The following is a 13,699-nucleotide window of genomic DNA, read 5'->3' as shown; positions in this document are numbered from 1 at the left end:
TCTCAAGTTTACCTCATCACTCGAAGTCAGTTGCCATTAGTTGAGGCAAGATGGCAGGCGATATCTGTAAGGGTTCAGTTTTCCTCTTTCCTCTTAAGGTTCCATGGGCCCAGCTTCTTCTAATCTCAACTGTAGGCTGGCATAGGCTCAGCTCCTCTGTTTTCTTCAGCTGCAAGCTATCAGGCAAATGGCTCATCTCTCTTCCCAGGACTGCCAGATCCTCTTTCATGTCTATGCAATTTCCTTCCTCTGTTCTTGATGGTCTGTTTCTCTTGATTGACTGTCCGTTTACATAGTCCACCACGGGGACAGGGACTCAACCCTGCACACCCTATTGACATGGTCAAATCAAAGCCCTAATCTTAACATAATCAAGTAAATGTAAAACCTTTGAATTTAGTATAATCAAAGGATATCGCACCCAGAGGAACAGACCAATTAACAAATATGATCAATATCTCTTCTTGAAATTCATAAGTAATGTTAAACTGCCACTGCATCCAAACAGTAGTCATGCTGAATCTGCTTTTGATTTGTGGTCATTCCCCAGGTTACTTTATGACAATTTTACAACACTTACACGGCATTTACTCATATCCACTTGGATTTCTAATAGACACCTCAACATGTACATGTCCAAAATTAATTCTACTCTCAAAATCTCCGTCTTGTTTCATTATTTAAGTAGCTGGTAATATAATAATACTGATTATTTCAGTATTTCAATTGATATTATTTCAGTTTGGCAGTTATTTCTGGTTAAAACCTTGGAGTCATTTTTTGACTGTTTTCTCCTATACCCCTATCTACTTTCACCTTTTTACCTTTATCTAAAAAGAAGGGATTTAGAAGGAGGGGATTACTTTAAAGGGATCTAAGTTTTTCTTACCCCCAAATATCAAATTTCTATCACAGTGACTATTATTTTATTTTATAGTAAATATTTGTGTTCACTTTCCAAAGTCTTTCAAGAGTATTTTTGTCCATTTTTAAATGTTTAATTTGTTTCAGATAAATATTTTTGTTCTGTGCTTTATGCACTTATAAAATTTCTAAAGCACTTAAATGTAGTTATATACAAAAGAAAAAATAAAAAACCCTGAAAAATTCCAGCTCATTTTCTTTTATTGCTTGATTTCCCTTACCATGTATTTTGCATCTTTTTCCAGAGGGTGTGGTGAGACCTTTTTAAGCCTGTGGGAGTTACCCTTTGGAAAGGATGAAGATCTGAGAAAATAATCATTGGATGCAATATAACATTGGAATTATTCTTTATAACCCAAAAACTCTATTAAAAATTATCTACACCACATTATTGAAATTTTCCTAAAAGCCACACATTTTCTTCTAATACCAAAGCTATAGGCCTTTTGCTTAGCCCTTGTTCTCCTTGATATTGTTACAGTATTCTATATTGTTAATCACTCACTTCTTAGGAAATTCTACCCTCCCTTAATTTCCATGACTCATGGCTTTGCTGGTTTTCCTTTTGATTTCTACTGGCACTATTCCCATTCCCTTTCACCCTAGTTTTCCTGAGCATCCTTTCTCATTTGATGATCTAATCCACTATCACAGATTCAAATATCATATGTATTCATTTGACCCCAAAATTTCTATAAACAGTCATTATATTTATTTTGAATTGAAGTCTTGCATCTCCTCTGCCTCCTGGAATTATTCTGTGATTTGTTTTATGGCATCTCAAATTCAATATGTCCAAACCCAACATTGTTCTCTGATTAATCCTTCTACATTCATACCTTGGTTTTCCACATCCATTCAATTGCTGTGACCTGCATTTATTCTCTCATTATCTCTGTATGATTCACGTAAGAATCTTTATCCACTTCTATCCACTTCTATTGAACTTGGGTCATAAAATATAGCAAATATCCTCCTAGAACAATGAATCACAACTTTTATTTTGTGGAGTTTGGGGAATGAGGCAGTGTAAGCATGTGTTCTAACTGAATCTTATGCTGAAGATAAAACAAATCACAATGAAGTTGTTCTGGTTGAAGAGGCAGGGAGGCCTGGAGCCGTGCTTACTAAGCATCACCATATCTCTTTCTGAAAGATGATCCCTATGAAAACTATTATCCTAAAGTTTTTAGGAGAAGCCTGTTATCCCTGTTCCAGACAAAAGAAAGAACATGGCTTGGATAATAATCAAGGAATAACATAGGTATAACTATCATATTGTCCATGATTTTAATTAAGTAGAACAAAAAGAAGGGATTGTATTAATATACTTACTCCAATCAAAGTTTTCAGTTAGTGCAGTTATATACAAGTGTTAGTAAAGAATAGGAGAAGCTATATGAATTAAAAGATTAGCGTACAAAAGCTTTCTTTTTCTACTCCCCGAAACTCTGAGAGGTTAAATCTTTCTATGATGGTTATTTTTGCAAAGTTTCTAGAGCAATCCTTTTTTTTTTTTTTTTGTCTTAAACTTTTACTTTGAAATAATTTCAAACTTAGAGGACAGTTGCAAAATAATAGCAAACCCACATAGAGAACTTCAACATATCTGCCTCCCAGATACCTAGAACCATCAATTTTGCCACTTTTGCTATATCATTCTATCTATCTATCTATCTATCTATCTATCTATCTATGTATGTATCGTCTGTCTAGTCTGTCTATTTATCTATAAGTTTTCTAAGCATATGAGAGTGGGTTGTATACATCATGCTCCTTAACACAGTAATTCCTTGTACATTTCCTAAGAACAAGGATATTGACTTATGTAACCACATGAGTGAAGTTACCATGTTCAAGAACATTGATATAAGGTTTTTAGTCTATATTCCAATTTTTACATGTCTTAAAATAATGGCTTTTTGAGTTTTTCTCCTCACTGTTAGATCCAGTCCAGGATCATGAATTCCACTTAATTGTCCTTGTCTCTTCAGTTGCTTTTTAAATTTCTAATTATGGAAACATATATACAACATAAATTTTCCATCTCAACCACTCCTAAGCATATCATTCAGTGAGAATAATTACATTCACAATGTTATGCTACTTTAGAGTAACTACTTTAAAAAAAATTTTAATTTTTAATTAAAAAAATTTTTTTAAGAAGCTTTAGATTACATAAATCTTACATAAAAAATATAGAAGATTCCCATCTGCCCCCACCTCTTCCCCCTTCCACAGTTTCCCACATTAACAACATCTTTCATTAGTTTGGTACATTTGTTACAATTGATGAACACATATTGAAGCATTGCTACCAACCCATGGACTACAGTTTGCATTATAGTTTACTCTCTGGCCTCCACAAGTTTGTAGGTTATGGCAAAATATACAATGGCTTGTATCCATCACAGCAATATCATGCAGGACAATTCCAATGTCCAGAAAAATGCCCCCATATTATACTTATTCTTCCATCTCTTTCCCTTCAGAACCCCTGGTAGCCATTGCCTTTATATCAATGATAAATCTTTTCCATTGCTAGAATAATAATGTCTACTTTAGTCCATTGTTCATTCTCCAATCTTGAGGATTTTGGGATGGTGGTGCCCACTTGTTTCTAATTGAGATGGGGCTTAGATTCCATTGGGCAGATGGATGGAACTATATTGCTTGCAGTTGCAGACACTCTGTTCCTTGGGATGGGCATTGTCCATCATCATCTCCTTGTTAGTTGTTCTGGGTGAGTACAATGAAGTAAGAAGTAGATGTTGCAACTCTGCTGAGATTCAGGGCTCAACTGGCACATGAACAGACCAAAGATTTAAGTCTCTGGACATATATTTAACAAATAAAGTGCTAATTATAGGTTCAAATAAAAGGGGTGGAAGAGCCACATGTAGGGAAACTATAAATGAGTTTAACTCTGTTACACTGGGAAGCATAAACTCCAAAGTAAGGCCCACTGACATGGTGCCAAATTCCTGAGGTTGTCTTTCCTGCTTATAGTGTCTAGATGTCTCTAGAACCCTCAGGAGGCTACAGTTTGAGGCATTGTTTACTGTAGCTGTGAATGAGATCCTGCTGAAATGTGCATAAGCATAACCTCTGGAATGACCTGTCAGCTCACTTTGAAATCTCTTAGCCATAAAAACTCATTTGTATTTAATATATCCCCCTTTTTGTCAAAGTCTTTTTCCAGATGCATTCCTAGTTGGTGTTTGGTAATATCCTTCTGTGCCAGGGAGGATCATCCCTGGGAGTCATGTCACACACTGAGACTGATTGTTACAGAGAGGTTATTTTATAGATTGGATTAGGATCTATAGTCAATTGGCCTTAAGTATAGGGGATTACTGTCCATAACATGATGGGCCTCATCCAATCAGGAGGAGGTCTTCACAGTACAAACTGAGGGTCCCACAGGTCAGAATTTCTGCTTCAAGACTTCAACATCGATTCCTGTTGGAATGTCCATTCTGCTAGCTTCCCCTAGGGAATTCAGATAAGACTTCAACACCAGTAATGGAGTTTCCAGCCTCCAGTTTGCCTTACAGAGTATGGATTTGCCAACACCCATGACCACAGGAGCCAATTCCTTATAATAAAATAAATAAATGAATAAATAGATAGATAAACAACACACACACATAAAACTCTGTTTCTATCACACCACCTTTTTCTGAAACTCCTCTTTTCAGTGGACTTTTGCCCTGATAGTCCTGAAACTCTTGATCAGGACAGTTGTGACAATTTTCTGGTATAAAAAGCAGACAAAGATCACTTCAAGGCAATACAGGGCCAGCAAGGAGTTGGGGAGTGCAGAATAATATGTAAAATGCTTTTTTCCCACTTATTCTCTGATTCCACTCTAGACTACAGTTACCTGCTCTTTCTGTACACTCCAATACAAGATAACCTTACCTCCAATCTCCCAGACTCTTACTTCTTTAGTAAGTTCTTAGCCTAAAATCCATGTTTTCCTCTTTCTTCTCTTCTATATTTTATCTGGAGTGGATTTGGAGGAGGCAGCAAGTATCCTATGCTAGGTCACCATCTTAGAAACCTAAAGCTCAAATATATATATTTTGTACATCTGTGTGTGTAGATATACACATATGTATGTATACATGTATGTATATATAAAATGATCCCAGTTTTGAAAAAGACCATGAGTATGCCTTTTATATGTGAACCATGCATTTGTTTATATTTATATAAGCATAGAGAAAAATATGAAAGGAAATACAAAACTGTAAACTTTGGTTGGCTTAGGAGAGAATTGAGGAAAGGTTTCAATATTTTTTTCTTTGTACTAGTCTATCTTGGAAAAGAACTTGTGTAACTTTATAGCTTGAAGTGAAATTATGATAATGTGTATTTTTAAAATAACATGGACCAGGAGATGCAGCATAGTCCAAGTTTCTTTACTTCCTTTCATACTGTGTTTTTTTAAATTCATTTTTTTTTAATTTTTAAAGAAGCTTTAGATTACATAAATGTTATATCAGAAATATAGGGGATTCCCATATATCCCATCCCCTTCCCCTCCCACACTTTCCCACATTAACAACATCTTTCATTTGTATGGTACATTTGTTACAATTGATGAACACATTGAAGCATTGTACTAGCCAAGGACTATATTTTACAGTTTACACTTTGCCTCACACAATTTTATATGTTTTGACAAAATGTATAATGACCTGTATCCGTCATTGCAATGTCATGCAGGACAATTCCAGTGTCCCCAGAATGCACCCATTTGCACCTATTCTTTCCTCTCTGTTGCCTTAGAACCTCTGGTGGCCACAGCCTTTATATCTGTCATACAAGTATGAGCATAGCTGTGGACCCCAGTCATCTGCTGTTTCCACATTTCCTGTATTCAATGACAATGTAATATTATTAATAGATTGTTTGATTTGAGTTGACCGCTTGCTTAAAATATCATCTGTTATTTTAATCTTTGTGACTGAATTACTCTGATACTCCTTCATTAGTTGTTACTGTTTGGCTTGATTACCATTGATAGAACACTCTGGGTAATAAGAAATTCCCTCTTGATTTAAAAAAACAACATAAAAGTATTTCAGATTCTCTAATATACTATCAATCAAGGAAATTCTGGGATTTTCTTCAAAGGAAGATTGAGAAATCAGTTTCTGATCACTTCACTCTCACCTATGGGTCCTTGGTGGGCCTGCTCTACCTCATAAAGACATGGCTCATTACACTAGTAGACCCAGTACCATTAGAGGTGAGGAGAGTCTATAAGTGGTCATGCTATGCCTGACCAACCATAACTCCCCAGAGGATCTGCTACTTTCAGAGGCAGTTATTAAACACACTTCCATCTCTTTAAGTGGTCTTAAAAACAGACCTGGTTTGATTCACATTTATATACCCAATGTCTAGAACAGTGTCTGACATCTACTAAAGGTTCAAGAAATATTTGTTATATGAATGAATAAGTGATTATCAAATGGTTCTAGGTTATTCTAGGCCACTGATTTCCAGTAGAACTTTCTGTGCTACCCAATATTGTAATCACTAGTCACATGTGGTTATTTTGTACTTGAAATGTGACTGTGACCAAGGAACTGGATTTTCAATTTTATTTAATTTAAATCTAAATAGACCCATTGAGAGTGCAAACTACAGGGTAAACTATTATCTATGTAGTGCAGCAGTGCCCCAAAATGTGTTCACTGAGTGCGATGAGTGTGCCACAATGATGGGGGAAGTTGTTGATGTGGGAGGAGTGGGCTGGGAGATTGGAGGGTATACGGGAACCTCTTATATTTTTTATTTTTTATTTTTTTAAATTTTATTTTATTTTTTTAAAAAATATTACATTCAAAAAATATGAAGTCCATTCATCCCCAACGCCCCACCCCCCACTCCCCCCACAGTAACACTCTCTCCCATCATCATGACACATCCATTGCACCTGGTAGGTACATCTCTGAGCATCACTGCACCCCATAGTCAATGGTCCACATCATAGCCCACACTCTCCCACATTCCATCCAGTGGGCCCTGGGGGATCTACAATGTCCCGTAATTGTCCGTGAAGCACCACCCAGGACAAGTCCACGTCCTGAAAACGCCTCCCCATCTCATCTCTTCCTCCCATTCCCCGCACCCAGCAGCCACCATGGCCACCCTTCCCACACCAATGCCACATTTTCTCTGTGGACATTGGATTGGTTGTGTCCATTGCACATCTATGTCAAGTGGGGGCTTAGATTCCACGTGGATACTGGATGCACTCCTCCTGCTTTCAGTTGTAGACACTCTAGGCTCCATGGTGTGGTGGTTGACCTTCTTCAACTCCATGTTAGCTGAGTCGGGTAAGTCCAATAAATCAAGTGTAGGAGCTGAAGTCTGTTGAGGCTCTGGACCTGGGTATCATATTGTCAGTCCAGAGATTCAAATCCCCTAAATATATCTTAAGCCCCAGCACCAACTACAATTCCAGTAAAGTAGCATGCAAGTATTGTGAAAAGAGATCCCCTCTGAGTCCAGTTCCATCACGCCGAAACACCAGCTCCAAAGAAGGGCCATCTGACATGGCAGTTCACCCCATCTGCCATGACCATAGAACCCGTGGGTCTCTTTATCCCTCAAAAGAACCAATACCTGGGGTTGTATCTACTTTATCTGTCTCTTAGACTCTGCTCAGTTGTGCATAAGGGCATTCCTTCTGACAACCTCCAGACTCTTTTTTAGAGACTCGTAGCCTTATAAACTCATTTCTCCTTTCCATTTCCCCCTTACATTAGGTCAAACAGCATTTTGAAGTCATGTTATTATATGTAGACAGGGATATTCTGCTGATCCGCATTGAACCTTTAATTCAAAGTCATTTTCTAGTTGCATCTTCAGCTGGTATGTGGTAGTGATCCCTCGGTGCCAGGGAGGCTCATCCCCGGGTGTCATGTCCCACGCTGGGGGGAATGCACTGCATCTACATGCTGAGTTTGGCTTTGAGAGTGGCCACATTTGAGTAACATGAAGGCTGTCAGGAGGAAACTCCCAGGCACGGTGCTACTCTAGGCCTTGTTCTTATTGCAGGTGTATAGGCTCACAAGCATAGCCTATATTTTTTAATGTAACATTTTTTATGTGATGTACATATCTCCAAAAAAATTTACAAAAATGATGTGGTGGGGGGTGGGGAGTGGGTTATATAGGGAAAAAATAAATAAAGATTAGGAGGAGAATGGAGTGAGCTATACAAAACATTTAAAATAAATAAATAAAGAAAAATAAAAATAAGATTCCCTCCCCCCCCCCCCCCCCAAAAAAAACAGACCCATTGGGCTAGTGATTACCATACTGGGCAGTGCAGCTGTAAGTGCTAAGTGACACTAATTTTTCTATTCTTCATTCTCCAGTGTTAGTGGGTAATGAACTGAACCATTCTGCCTGATCCAAATATATGAACCCCTTTTCAAGTAGCTATTTTATGCATTCTAAGGGTACTAAATAGAGCATACATGGAATGATTATGTATGATTTAGTCATTTGACAAATAACTCAATTGTGTGTGTGTGTATGTATCTGTGAATTATTTGCCAGTAGTAGTTCAGCTTTCAAGCAGTCTCCTTCCTCCAACCAAGTTCAATTTCTGTGTTTTAATTTGGTTAGCATTGTATAGTTATGGATATGGTCATGATAGATGATCCAACATTCTCAGTGCATCAATATCATAAAAAGGGGAGAGAAGAAAGATATAAACTCATATAAGGAAATTATGACTGACATGATTTTTAACAGTGACATTTTCCCTCCAGTTATGACTCTCAGTGAAGTGCTTCTCAACTGAGAGTAAGCCTCCTCCTTAGGCCTTCATTTCTGGACATTTAGCAATAGCGGGAGTAGAGAGGGGAATGCTACTGATATCTGTTGTGTAGAGGCAAAGAATGTTGCTATGATGCACACAACAGCCCCTTCGTTTTCTTTCACAGCAAAGAATTATCAGGGCCAAAATGTTAAGAGATATACAGGTTGAGGAACCAACCCTGCACTATAGTGCTGATTCAAAGAGAATGAGTTTGAGTTTATTTTAATGTGTACAATATACTATTATGTGGTGCAAGAGTGATTCTTAATTGATATAAACAAAAAAGATAATCTTAGCACTTACTGCATTAACTAAATTCATTGTAAAAGAGGGGGGAAAGCAAATAAAGTTTTCGATGCACAGAATCAGCAACAGAAAAGATTTATATTTTTCTTAATACTTGTCCATCTTTACATAAATTGTTACCAAATATGCATTTAAATACAGATGAAAGTGACCACATTATCGTAATAATTAAACCATTCATAACATGTGCAGCTACCCAGTTCCTGGAGCCAGTTAGGGTGGCTGTAAGACTGAAGGACACACTCGGTACAATGTCAGACATGAGTTTTTTTTATTGGGACATGTGGACAGGAGAGGGTTTTCGGCGATGGCGGGCCAAAGAATGAAAGTAGCGCTCTTCAAAGAGGTAGGAAAATGAAGGTCAATATAAATAGGGTCTCAGAACAAAGACATATCATAACAGAGTTACATAAATGGGGTCTGATGATGTTATTATAGGAAGGAACTGTACAACCTGGAGAAAATTACAGTTTACAATACCATCTGCATATTGTTTCCTTGTGAGGAGGTTTGTTACATTTTAAGATGTGTCCTGGGGTATGCAGGTGGCTGAGTACTGCGGGCTGTTTCCCTTAGGGAGGGCACCCATTGGACCCCCACAATATATTCTCTTAATTATTATTTAAATATGGTCTATAAATACCATTCTAGAAAAAAAACTTCCCATTTTTAACCACAAATCTAAATGCTACATAATACAATATTTATCAAAAATCTTGTATCAAATTGTTTATGAATCCCTAGTTTTATATTGGCTTCCCATGTAAATTGTGAGTTAATATATAATTTATATTGGCTTCCCATTCTGTGGCTCTCTTAATTGTTTTGAAGCTCTTTGAAAATAAAACTTTTAGAAAAATAAAAGACATTAAAAGAAATCCATTGCTTTAAAAGCCACTCATAATGAAACAGAATTGAATGACTAGGACTGGAACCTCTCACATTTTAAAAGACTGAGCTGAAAGTGGCTTCTTTCCACTGAGTCTTTTTTCTTCCCATTTCCATTTAATGAAAAAGCCAAGAGGCTTTGTCTTTAATTTCTGAGAACTGAAAGGCACATAGTTTTTAGCATTATCCTATACTAGGCAATATTTCTACTTTTCCCAGTGTATAATCCAAGGATTTATTCATCCCTCCAGAAAAAAAAACATCAGTGCAATTGTCCAGTTTCAATTCTGCCCTTAATATTAATGCCAGCTTTTTCTAAGTTTCAAATAGAGGCACATCTGAGGGCAAAGGGGAATGAACTTACAGTAATGGCATCTCTTATATCCTAGTTTCATGTCTAGGGTTCCACTACCTCCATGACTGGCATTACTTTGATTTACTTAGTAGGGTGGATCTCCAGACTGTGAAGTCATCAGAGAAGAGCAGCATGTTCTGTCCGTGAAAAGTACAGAACACGTAGAGAGTTGGTACTTACCTGATTAAACTGCTGGATTATTCTAAAATCAGTAGTGTGTAGTAGCAACAGAAAGATAAGCAAGGAAGTAATCAGGGACATTTATTAGTAGGGAATATCTTTGCAGAGGGATAGCATCTTCTGTGTTCATGGTAAGCAAAACATTTTAATGTGAAAGAATGCATGCCTTCATGGTTAAGAGGAGAATTGTCAGATCTTGACCTTGACGACAATACACATGGCAACACATACTAAACACAATTTTTTAGGGCAATTTGCCCATGACATTTACAATTTTTTGTAGAGCTGGTTATTGCATTAGATGTTGGTTTTAGATTTAATCCAGTCCCGATAACGAGTCACTTTGGTATAAAGTCCAGGCTTGTTTTTTTTTCCACAGTCTATTCCCCAGCTTACTATTCCAATAAGATACCAGATATTTCTATCATGTGCCATAACTAGAGGTCCTCCAGAATCACCCTGGAGAAGAAGAAGAAGAAGAAGAGGAAATTATGGTCAATGTGATAAATAAAGGAGTATCAGAAATTAGTAAATCAGCATCCAAAAGTCTAATAAATTTAATATTTTGAATTGAAATATGTGTAACTAATACTATTTTACTTATAAATAAGTAAGTATGATAATTGAGCTTACTAGGGTATTCTCTGTAAAGGCCTTCAGCGGGAAGGTAGTGTGAATAAAGCCAAGGTTTCAGTTTTATCCATTATCATTTTTAGTTTTGCTCTGAATAAATGATAACCACAAACTAAGCCTGAGGCCCAAGCAGATAATTCTGAAATAAATGATGACATCAAGGCTGAACTAAAAGGTCACCTCTTCCAGTGAAGCTCTTCTAACTCTATTGGAGAGTAATTTATCTCTTGCTTTGATTTGAATCACACTTTGTTCCACTCACACGAACTGACAGCAAGGTATCTTAGATTTCCGTGCAGCATTAGGCTTGGAAGATGGAAGATATACAAAGGGCTCTCCAAGCAGATTGTGCATTATTTATTACGAAAGAATTTTGCTCCCAAACTGTGATGGAATCTCTGCCCCCTAGTGACCTGATTTAAAGCGTGTGAATCATAAGGACTTTACTGATAGCTTTAGCCCAATGTTTAGACAGATAGTTTTAAATTTATCATTTAGTAATGAATCAATTCGGTCAAAGTTATACTATGTGATATCCCAATACTTAATTTTTTTAATGAGAGAAATTATTCTAGTTTTAGCAGGAGAGGGTCTAGAGTCTTGTGCTTTCAGCTCCCTCCCCTTTCCTTCTCCTCCAATACTTCTTGGTAACCTCCAGTGTTCAGTGGTCAGAATGTGAAAACCCTGGCATACATCAAAAGGAATCCTTAGCTTCTTTTCCTTAAGTTCACATCTTAATTTAGGTCCTCAATATTTTAGTATCCTAGAGGTGAAAGGAAGCAAGGGAGCATGAACCCCCAAAAAATCATCCAATGGGAAGAGACTTATATATTTATTTTTCTCCCCTAAAGTCATGTGATCCAGTTGTATTTCAGACCACCATGTTGCTTCTGCTTCTCAGGAAATTGAGTAGAGGGGAGGAAGACATTGTATTCTAGAGAAACTAGCCAACTCCTAGTTTTTTGTTTGTTTGTTTTAGTTACTTGTGTGCTATATTATTAGTTTTCAGATTCATTGTGGAAAGAGAGTATGACTTTTTTTTTTCTTGAGGTACTCGGGGCTGGGGATTGAACCTGAGACCTTGTATGTGGCAAGCCAGTGCTCAACCACTGAACCACATTGGCTTCCCTTGATTTATTTTATCTTTTGTTCTTGCTTGTTTGTTTTTTTGTTTTTTCAGGGGGCACTGGGAACCAAACCCAGAACCTCCCATGTGGGAGGTGGTGCTCAACTGCTTGAGCCACATCTGCTTCCCCATGACTTTTTTTTTTAAACCTTGTGCTTCCTTCAGTAATTTCCTTAATACTTGGCATACAATAGACTCACAAAAAATTTGAATGAGTAAGTGCATGAATGTGTATTACCATCACATTACCAACAGCTAATGGCAGATCAGCAGTAGCACCTTTCCTTTGTATGAGAAAAGCACTCATGTATGTCAAATTCTTAAGTGATTCCTAATCATTCAAAGAATTCCTAACATGTTGGACCCAGTCTCAAATGCTATATGCCAAGTCTTTGTTAATTTAGTTATTTTTTTTGGAGTCCTTTGAATAGCCAGATTTTAAAACTGGCATACTCCTTAAATGTTTAGTGCCTAAAAATGGAAGTTGCATATGGTTGAGGAAAAAAGCTAGCTATCTAATTAGTTTATAGATAAGATCAGTAAGTAAGATAGCACTTTATATGAATATGTATAAGGAAATATGCAATTTTTTGTTTCAAAATAGAGTAATTCTTTCTGGATGTATACTGTTTAAGGTCAAAGGTTTGGGTGCTGGGGGATGACTCACCATTGGCCAAGAAGACATCTGCAGTCCCCAGCCTACATCACCTTGCTGTTATTAACAATTAGATAGCTTTCTGTTCATGACTGGTTATGGTTTGAAGTGATGATTGTATGGCTACCTGGACTGGTTTCCACTATCTGCTTCCAGTCCTGCTCTCTAATTAGAGTTCATATCTATAGTTGATAGCCATTTTTTTTTTACACATGGTTCTGGACAATAATAGCATATGGAGTATTTTTTATGATTCTTCCATTTCTTCTTTTTCATGGAGTCACATGAAGTCACACTGATCTCTAGTTAGTAAGTCCAAGGCCAGTCAACTGAGTCACTTTTGTAGATTTGAGTCTATTCTTACCTCACAGGCATCTAGTTTTCCTTTCAGGAATCCAGCACATATCATTCCTGATGTTACAGCACCACCATATACATCAACTTTATTACATATATCATTGCTTATGATCTCTATTTGGACTTGTCGAAGAGTATTGGGAAAGGGACCTAAAAAAAGAAAAAATAAATAGTTGAAGAACTTCCAGAATGTTGCTTATAATAGCTAATTGTCATATCTTGCAAAAGATAGACCAGAAATAAAACATGTGTCTTGAAGTTGCAGGACTCTGGGCTGAATCACAGAGTTCAGACACAAGTTACATATCTTGGGTGCCTTCTATGTACTAGATAACATGCTTGACACTTTTATTCCTACTATTTTGTTTAATCCTTGCGACAACCACTGAAGATAGTTATGATACTCTCTTTTTCAGATGAGAA

The 13,699-nt window shown here is 37.0% G+C and overlaps 1 long non-coding RNA gene across 1 annotated transcript; it reads right to left on the bottom strand.

Annotated features, from left to right (window-relative positions):
* Window positions 1-10,573: 10,573 nt before the first annotated feature.
* LOC139440008 (uncharacterized) lies at window positions 10,574-13,416 on the bottom strand. The gene is made up of 2 exons (XR_011650128.1): window positions 13,284-13,416; window positions 10,574-10,964 (listed from the first exon to the last, which is right to left on the bottom strand). It is a non-coding gene; the product is annotated as an uncharacterized lncRNA (long non-coding RNA).
* Between the last annotated feature and the right edge of the window lie 283 nt (window positions 13,417-13,699).

This window comes from Dasypus novemcinctus, chromosome 1, assembly GCF_030445035.2.
Source record: "Dasypus novemcinctus isolate mDasNov1 chromosome 1, mDasNov1.1.hap2, whole genome shotgun sequence".
Lineage (NCBI taxonomy): Eukaryota > Metazoa > Chordata > Mammalia > Cingulata > Dasypodidae > Dasypus > Dasypus novemcinctus.
This window is presented reverse-complemented; position numbering and strand designations above follow the sequence as displayed.